A 10,819-nucleotide genomic window follows, 5' to 3' on the forward strand; every position below is an offset into this window, starting at 1 on the left:
TAAAACTAAACACCAAGGGATGCAATTCAATGATTTTAATTTTTGGCAAAACTCAGTGGGAGCAGCTGGAACAACAAAGACACGGGAGCCGCTGTTGCAACAGTGTGGAGACTTCAGTTGCATTTGCATCTCTGCAAGCCGGCATCACTGGATATTACAATGCAACATTCAAGTAATTCACAATTGAATGCCTCTGTTTGTACAAAGGAAGACCAACATTGAGATGCACTACAACCTTCTCAATGATTCTAAGATGCTGAATGATCAACCATGGTCACTTTCTTGAATAATCAGACAACCAAATATCAAATTAGGTAAATTATTTTAGGGATGTGACCATAACATAAGATAAGAAAGAAAAAAATGGTGCTAAAAATGGAAACAAACAAGAAAGGTGATCCCTTAGTATATCATAGAGTAGACAAAGATAATAATAACTGAGTTGAAATGTATTATCCCAAAAAAATAAAAGTAGGCTCTCAATTATATATGGCAAGTATAATGACTTATATAATAACTAGTTTGAGATCATCTCAAGGATGATTTTTATAGTTTGTTGAAAGTATAAAATATTCTAATGTAAATTGGATTGAGATTTTAAAAGTTTTTTTAAAAAAAATATTATATTATTTAATTAAGACTTTTAAATAATATAATTCTTATCCTTTGTATTCTTTGAAATAGAAAATCAAAGTTTCATGGTATTTAATTAGAATTTTTTATAATTTATAAAAATGTTTTCTTTGATATTAAAAATCATATAAATTGTGATGGATTATTTATATGATATATTTCGTGTTACATTTTAACATAATATACAAATATCATACTCCTCCAAAATTGTGAGTCAGACTTTTCTCTACATCATTGCTCACATAGTTGAAGCCCTGTCATAATTAAGTTTCAAATTTGCTATTGAAATGACGAAGAGTATCCTAAGCTCATTGAACATGAATTATCTATAACTTCAATTGGAGTCTTCCTTTTTATTGTGATCGAGATGATCGATGAATGTTTTTCAATCTGATTACTGATCTTAAATAGTTAAATCTCTCTATATTTTAGTTTTCTTTTTATTCTATCTATTCTCTTTTTTCGTAATAATTTTCGTATATGAAAAAAAAAGTACCATAATAATTATTGTGAAGAAATGTTAATTAAGAGGATACGATATCAGAATCCATTAATTACTACAAGATTGAAAAATTATATTTATTTTATTTAAACCTTATCTTTGTTTTTTGTTATATATATCATTAATTTTTATAACTTTGAATGTTTGATAAAACTGCCTAAGTCTTTTCAAATCTTATAAATGCAGATTCATTTAGCCATGGTCACAAATTTTTTATTTTAAAATATAATTTTTAAAACAAAACATGTTTAATAAAATTGAAGTTAAAGAAGATTTTAAACCAATTTCAAAAGACTTATAAGTGAGTTAAAAAAAAAAAAAAAGCTTCCTGTTGAAGTTTTTTATTAACCCTCGTCAATGAAATAACAAGAATCCTCCCCCAATCATTGGTCAAAGCAAATTCAGCTCTGCTCCAACCAGCCCGTCGCCACTATTAGAGCAGAACCCGCTGTCGTCGACAACCTCCACCAACACAATTGTGACCCCGGACGACAATGATGCAACCACAAATAAAAAAATAGCATCCTAGACGGGAGGCAACAAGTTAAAGAATAAATATTCCTGGCAAATTTTATTGTGCAAAAAATATGATATAAATTTAATTATTTTTTTTAAATTATTAATATATATATATATATATATATATATATATTGTTGATAACTGCTAAATAATTGTATTTTGATAATAGAAAATTAGTCAAATATTAGCCTGAAATTAATTATTTAGCAGTTATTTGTGATTAAAAGTTAGAAAATTAATTAAATTGAATTTTTGGGTGCAGATATAAAAATTGGAGGTGTAACAAGCAAAAAGGACAGAAAAATTGAAGAAAAGAAAAAAATTTGAAGAAGGCCCAATCCAATACGCGCGCTCAGCGCGCGTCACGGGCTAAGCGGGCCAGGAAGTATACGCGCTAAGCGCAGGGTGTCACGCTAAGCGTGCCTACAAAGGCCCAAAGCCCACTTCAGCAGCTATAACACACCACCACAGAACCCCCTCTCCTAGGGGTTTCATTTACTTTCTTTCTTTCACCTCCTTCTCATTCTCATTGTAAAGCCCTCATGACCATGAGTGGCTAACCCCCTAGCTAGGGCCTGACAGGCCTAAAAAGCCAATGATGTATGGAGCATTTCAAGAGTTATCAATAAAAAGAGAAATTCTCTCCAGGTTCTTTATTTATTTACCGTTCTTTCTTTTTACATCTTGTATCTCTGAACTTGCTTTCTGTTAGGGTTTAGTCCACTCGGGAGAGGGTAAAGCCTAATTAGGGGTAAGGAATGAATACTTGAATCTGTTTTAAGGGTTAGGCCACTCGGGAGAGGGTAACGCTTAAGAGAACACTAAAAGGAGGAAATTATCGGGTTATCTTTTAGAGGGTTTTTCCTTCCAGTTTCTTTTATCTGCTTTTCTTTCTTGCTTATTCTGCATCTCGGACTTTGTTTTCTGTTAGTCTTTAGGCCACTCGGGAGAGGGTAAAGCCTAATTAGGGATAAGGAATGAATGCGTGAATCGGTTTTAAGGGTTAGACCACTCGGGAGAGGGTAACGCTTAATAGAACACTAAAAGAAAGAAATTATTGGGTTAGCATGACTTAATGCCCCAATACCCATGCTTTAGCAAACATATAGAATGTAATCCTAATGCATCTTAGTTATTGAGTCTTCGCAAAGGGCATTTGGAAGATAGGTAATTAAGGTAGGCTTGTCATCGTGAGGCATCAGGGGCAAGTAGATGGATAGATGTGGGGCAGAATTAGTTCACTGGTATTGATAACAGACAAATCCTGAATCCATATATCTAGGCTGATTAGACTGGTTAGGTTTTAGCAATTTTATTATATAGATTTTATTTATTTGAATTTCGTAGAAGTAGTTATCTTTATCATATCTCAATTTAAATATTTTATCTTTTATTTTGATCTTTCAATCTTTTATCTTTTCTTTTATCTTCTAATTTTATCTTTAAGTATCTTATCTCTTCTTTTCTCTTCTAAGTTTATCTTTAAATATCTTATATTTCTTTACTTTATCTTCTATCTTTCTTTATCTTTTATTTTAAATTCTTATCTCTTGCTTTTAAATTGGGTTTGCATTAATCTAAGTACAAACAAAGTTCCTGTGGATTCGACACTCGGACTTCCGAGAACTTTACTACTTGTAACGATTTGGTACACTTGCCAATGAGTCAACAATTGTGTTCAATTTTTATGTATCTAATACAAAATATCCACAATTATGTTTTATTTTTAACTATTTAAAATATGTTTAATACAAAATACTTTTCCAAATAATTAATGTCCATTTTAGTAATTTACACATTTAAAATTGATTTTGAGAATAAGTTTTCAAACAATATTGAATATAAAAATCAATTTTCAGATACAAGTATCTACATAAAAATCACATTTCTTTATAATCACGTTTCTTTTGAAAATCAATTTTATAAAATCACTTTGATTTAGAATCAATTTTACACACACATATTCAAACACGCATTAAGATAACTGGACAAAATATTTTTACTAAAGATGAAAGAGAATAGGTAAGAAGAGAAAAGAAGAGAAATAAATAAGAAATTGAATGGAAATGAAAGTTGTTTGATTGAGGTGAAATAGAATGAAATAGATGCAAAGAAAAAAAATATTTGAATTAAAATTAATTGTTTGATAAGAAAAAAATGAAAAGAACATTACTAAAAATATCATTTTGACCTTTCCATTCATTTTAGTCTTTCATTTCCTCCATCTTTGTTGTGGTGCTATCGTCGCATTTACTAACAAAATGGTAAACACATCATCAACAATCACATTTTCCTCACACAGTTTAGACTTTAAAGGGGAAAATTGACTTTCATGTGGCCCACCGAAATTTTCAAAATCCTCCTTATTTCTCCCTTCAATCAAACCGCTCAAGATAGGCAACTCCCTCCTCCTTCTATTGATCAACCAAACAACCCCTTAATGTTAAGAGCGAAATCAGACAAAAGTAAGTAATGTTAAATTATACAGTAATTGTCTTTGTTAAATTATTTAACTTAAAGATTAAATGAGAGTTTCTACAAGGACTTGGCACCCTCATTCTCGAGGATTTGTGCAAATGCATCCATGGAGCTCTTGTATTTCACAGCTTCACCAGATGTCATCATCATTCTTCTTCTAATAGTGTCTCAAGCAAACCTTGCACTACAGCAGGCGAGAAATGCTATGCTAAAGTCAGCGAAAGAGCCAAGCTGCAATTACGGAAGAAAATGACAATAGATGAGGGAATTGGAAGCTTTCCAGTAAAAAAAGATGAAAAAACCAGAAAAAACCTGTCTTATTTAGTTGGTTTACATATATTTATTTTTAATTTCTCAAATTTAAATCATATTTTTTAGTTCTTAAAATTTAAAGTTACTTTTTTTAATTTCTAAAAAAGTACATATCAAAGGGATAATAAAAGATTTATAATTTATAATGACTTTTGACCAATAAACTACAATTTAATTAGATAGTTTAAAATTGTTACAATCAAATCAATAAAAATATATTTTAAAGCAGGCAATGAGCCTTTTTTTGTTGACCAGATTCTAATGATTTTTAATCCTCAAAAACTCATATTTTAAAGTATAAAATAAAAAATCAAAATTTAAAAATAAAAAATTATCACAAATATTTTATATTCTATTTGACTCCCACCATGCATACATACTATATAAAAAATACAACTTCAAATCTAGAAGATCAAAAATAAAATGACGCAAATTTAAAGGAATAAAAATAACATCAATGTAATAACTAATAAATGTCACCTACTAAGTCAGTCAAACTTTTAAATATCTGATCAGATAACACATATATAAGCCATAAGAGAACACATGATATGGGGATGGAAGTGAATTGAAACCAACCTGAAAATTCCCAACCAAGAGAGCTGGCCTCAGGGAATCATACAATCCAAAGAAGAGACCACGGTACACAAAGACTCCAACACAAGTAATGTTGAAGCCACGATAAAGTCCAGCAATACCATCAGATGCATATGTCTTCCCGTAAACATCAACAAGACCATTGAATTGCCTTTCTCCACCCTTCTTTACATCATTAGCCAAACCAGTTCGGGCATAGTCGAGGGAGTAGTTAAACAAAAGGGATGAGGCACCAGCAGCACCTCCTGAGGCCAAGTTGCCAAAAAACCATTTCCAGTAACCATCCTTATCCTTGTTGAAATTGAAAAGCCTATTGAAGTAGCCGTTCAAATGAAACTTCAAGACCTAGCTTGTAGAATTCAAATTCCAAAGCTGGCACCCACATTCAATAAACCAACAGAGTTGGAAATAGTCAAGCTAAAAATGAAACGGTTTCAATAGCCATATGTACGGTCAACGTAAATATTTTTATTCTATCATCCTTAAGGCTAATTTTTAAAATAGTTATTATAAAAATCAATCAGCTTATCACACGTATGAATTTGTGATTGAAAGATAATATATATATATATATATATATATATATATATTTTAAATTATCCATGTATATATTATTTAGATTTTTTTGTTTTAACTTTTTGGTTTATCAAAGATCTATTATTTAGGTTTAATTATTATTTTAGTTCTCTAATTTAATTTTTAAGTTCAATTTAATCATCTTATTATTGAAAGATTCAATTAGGTCCTATAATTTTTAAAAATGATTTAATTAGATATTTTATTTTTAAAAGTTCCCATGAAGTCTCTTATTTTTTTAATGGATTAATTTTGGTCACCTTATAAACCAAGTTGGATTCCATTTTTCAAAATTTTTGGAGCAAATTAATAAAAGAAAAAAAAATTACAAATTGAATTAATTTTTTTTAAAAATAAATTAAGGACCTAAATGAATCCTTTAAAGGGATCAAATTTAACTTTTTAATAATAAAAGAATCAAATTTAATCTAAAAATTATATTAAAGGAATAAAATAACAATTAAACCTTTTTATTTATTCAAAATCAAAAGGGACAAAACCAACATAACTTACGTGAGTAGGACCTAATTAAGTTACGTGAGCAGGGACATGTCGGATGACACTTGCAGTGTTACCTCTCCACAGGGAAAAAACACCCTCCTCCTGAATTGTTCTCTTAAAACAATCTCCAATACCCTTATAAGATTCATATAGTCTACCAACTTTGATAATCTCATTCTGGTTCTGTATCAAGAGTTTAACGCGTGCAATTGGGGCAGCAGCAGTTACGGACACAACTGCTGAAATTGCACACATGGGAAAGTGAGCAAGCAAGTTTTTTTTTTCCTCAGCATAGAGCTGCAACAAAGACTGGGGAAGAGGATGTTGTTGGAACAGTGGAGACATCATCAATTGCAGCCCTGCATGATGGCATCGCGGGATACTGCAATGCAACATTCGAGTAATATGCGAATGAGTGCGTCTGTTGTTGGTACAAATTATGAAGACATGTTTGGATCTCAATGATTCTAGGGGGCTGAAACCTGATCAACCATGGTGACTTTCCCAAACTGCAAACAACCCAATGTCAATTAATTTAGGAATATAATCACAACATGACATATATGAGAAAAGGAAAAACAAGAAATTAAGGTGATTGCTTGGTTCATCAAAATTAAAAGAAGGCAGAATCTAGAATTTAATTGATATGCAATGACAATATATAAGATCCTCACCTCACTGTAATGTGTATCCACTTTCACATGTCAAGGTCAACAAGCTGAGCTATTTGGGGAGGGCAAGGGAGAGAATCCAGAACTAACTTTTTACTGTTTTTTTTCATTCCAATCAAATACAACAAAAAATTTCCTACTTAAGAGGATCTAAAGACTTCGTCCACATCTCCTTTGTTAAATATACTACTAATATTTTATTAAAGACAACAGGGTAAAAAGTATATTAAAGTGTAAATATGAATGTTTGATTTAAAAATGCATTTATTTCTTCTATTTTATTAAATTTGTAATTTTGGTTCTTTTATTTTAGAAAATTCAAAATTTTGCTTCAATTCTTAATTTTGTTTGTACTTATTTTATTTACTTTTAATGTACCTTAAATAAATATGTATTTAGTTTAGTTGGACCAAAATAAAAAATAAAACATAAAGGCAAAATTAAAAATTGAACAAAAATTATAAATTTTTAAAATAAGAGGATCAAATATTTCTGTTTTAAAATTGAAGAATCAAAATTATAGATTGAATAAAATAAAAAGAGCAAAATCAAATCAAGTCATTTAAAAATATATAGTAATATATAGAATGATACAAAAATTTGTGTAATGATAATTGATGGTATAAAAAGAACTTGAAAGATTGAGAATTTAATGGGTGATTAAAATTTGAATTGACCCCACCAGTCCCACCGCAATCCAAAATTAGTCGTGCATATTAGATTAGTCGTGTAATTAACTCGATTGGTATGATCTGGCTATTTCGATGATTAAACTAGGTATCCAGTTCAACTGAACTGGTGAAATCATTTTTGGTTAAATTGATTGATACAAAATTAATTATTTAAAAAAAATTACAAATTTAATGAAAATGCCAAAAAAAAATATGATGCACTAAAAAATTGGACCCATGACCTAAAGTTTATTTAGTGAATCAACTTACCACCAAATTATCATAATTAATTATTAATCTTATGACATAATTAATAAAAATACTTATATTTTATATAACTTATACTTGTGTATACAGTTTAACTACTTACTCACTGGTTTAAGTTGACCCATCAATCGAGTGCCTCAACCAAATCAACCATTTGATCAGGTTTTTAAAACAATGGATTGAACCATGTTTGAGATGGTTAAATTTCTAATATATCTTAATGCCGTCTGCATGTTCTCCCGTGTTGCTCGCAAAAGTAATAATACAATCAATTGAAGAGTTTTTCTCTTAAACAACGTATTAGTTTTGTATATGAAAATTAAAAAGGGTGCTAAAAGATATTTTCGATGCTTCATTAGATGGTTTCATCATCCAGTAGTGATATTCAGATATCTCACTCTTTCATAACTCATTTCCATCTTAGTTTTTTTTCCTCTCTTTTTCTATTTTTTTTTATCACATCACATATTAATATTATATCTATTTTTTTATTTTACTTTTTCTTTCTATCTCTCTCTTCTCTCCACCCCAACCCACCAACAAAAATGGGGTGGACAATTGACATTTCCGTTCATCTAATTCAAATCTTATTAGTTAGAGTTTAGTGTAACTTTTGAATAATAAAAGGGTTAAATTATTTTTTGTCCTTTAATAGGTTTTCATTTGATACATTTATTTTTAAAAGGTTCAATTAGATTTTTTATTTTTTTAAAATGAATTTAATTTGGTTTCTTTAGTTTTAGGTCTTGAGTTTGATTCTTGAGTGTATAATTTTTGTTAGATTTTCATTAAAAACTTAAATTTTAAAAAATAATAAATATTAGTTCAACCAGATCAATTTACTAATTCAACGGCAAAATCAATTAGTTCAAATCGTTCAAATTGGATCAATGACATATTTGGTGCAATGACAACTTGGACCAATTGTACCACAGGTTCCGGTCTAACCAATTTGACCGACTATAAGATGATTTTTAAAATTATGAAAAAGTATAATAAACTTGAGCTGAAACTTAATAAGAAAACCACAGTCAAATATTTTATTACAGTAACATATTCCAAAAGAATGATCTCACTTCATTTACAAATAGTAAAGTCATCTCACTACTACAATGTGATATTTAGTAATATTTTTTTGTCTAACATAATTATTAAAACTTTTGACAACATTTAAAAAATGTCATCAAATATGAATAAATATTATTAATATATTTTCCTGACATTTTATTAAATGTTGCTGAGTACATCATAAATAATAAACAATCATCACATACCAATAATAAACAATTGTGTTTTGGCTGTTTAATTTTTTTAACACCTTCCATAAATAACGAAAACATGTTATGCAATAAAATTGTGTTTCTGTTGTTTAACTTTTTTTTACACCCCTTCACTAAACAATGAAATTTGATTCCATTGTATAATTTTACAATCAAATTGTATTTTTGTGAAAAAATGTAATTTTAAAATTACATAAAAAAAACATCAACATGGGTAGTGTGAATAGAAAACTTGGTTGTTTTAATAGTAGCTCCGAATATTGGTTGTACTTATAACAGGCGCAATACAACTATTAGACAATCTTCAGTATTCTGACAAAGAAATAGGATCACACTCTCTAAGATAATATCATTTAAATGATTGGACTGTAGATGAAGCTATATATTAACCCGCAGCATTTGGGCACTTTTCGGTTATACAAATTTTAGAAGATTTTTCTTAGGTAAGAATTACTTCTAAAATAAAATGATTAAGATTAATTATTTGCTATTATTATTAAATGTTTTAAAAATTAATAATAAAGATAAAAAAATGTTTTTTTAAAGTTATTTTTAAGTCACTTGATCCTTCTTCTATATGAATAATTACCAATAAATTGTCAATTTACTTCTTATAATTATATAAATTTAGCCCTTTAATTCTTACACTTAAAAATCCTCTTTTAGTCTATGTATAAATACTTTGAGATCCTTTTTTTTTTGTCTCTCCCATTACAAAAGCAAGGATTAAAAGATATATTATAAAACCTAAACTAATATTTGTTCAACTTAATGTACAATCTTCAAACAGTATAAGTACATCTTAAGCGCTAACCACATACATTCCTTAATTACCATGGTTATCATAAGATTACTCCAACATATGCAGCAAAAAAATAAACCAGTATTGGAATATAATCCTGCTGCTTACTTATTACATATATACATGATGGCAGAAAAATGCAGTACAAATTTATACAACAACCATAAAGTCCGATCCCAAGTACCCCATCTATGTGGAACTTCAATTCCAAACCATGCAACAACAAACGACAGTCTAAAATATACGCAACACCTTTCATACAGTACATTGAATTAGTAAAACACAATAAGTACATAAAAAAGTTTCTTTAGCTTTGAGGATACCCAAGACCACGATCTAATCTTGATAAGATAATTCATAAATAATAACAAATTTCAGTTGATGACCAAAAAATAATTTTTATATTTTTTGCGATTTGATACACTTGCTGGTCACACGTCACTCTACCTTGGTGAGATTATATATGATTGAAGAAAATCATTATTCAACTACTATAAACTATCAAGGCTTCTGAGAAATGGAAGCAATGTGGCTCAACTATACAAAGTACAAGCCCCTTCCAAGAAAAAATAGAAAAATATACAAGTACAAGCTCTTCCACTCTTACTTGCCTATTCAGTTTGTAAAGTTTTATTTCACATTTGTTTGTGCTCTATGCTTGAGTTAGTCTCATAATTAAAATGTATATTAGTTTTTTTTTTTTTTGGAAAACGCATTGTCACACTTTTTTTTTTCCTGGAACTCACTATATATTTACTGCTTTAGAAGTTTTGGATTCCATGTTTGCTTAGTTAATCAGTTCGTTTAAAGATTTTTATGTATACGTGTTTTATTTTCCTCTCTTTTATTTCACAACGTGTAATTGAGTTATAGTTGATGGAAAATTCCTTCCAGCGCTTTAAAACATAGGAGAAATTAATAACTGTTTTTGTATAATTATATATAACCTAAATGCCATAACCTTTCAATTTAAACATTAATTTTTTTATTGGGCTAATTAAAATATCCT

General features: G+C 29.0%; 1 pseudogene; it reads right to left on the bottom strand.

Annotated features, from left to right (window-relative positions):
• Positions 1-4,190: 4,190 nt before the first annotated feature.
• On the bottom strand, positions 4,191-9,999 carry LOC114373278 (annotated as a pseudogene).
• Positions 10,000-10,819: the final 820 nt, after the last annotated feature.

Source organism: Glycine soja, chromosome 11 (assembly GCF_004193775.1).
Source record: "Glycine soja cultivar W05 chromosome 11, ASM419377v2, whole genome shotgun sequence".
In the NCBI taxonomy this organism is placed as follows: domain Eukaryota; kingdom Viridiplantae; phylum Streptophyta; class Magnoliopsida; order Fabales; family Fabaceae; genus Glycine; species Glycine soja.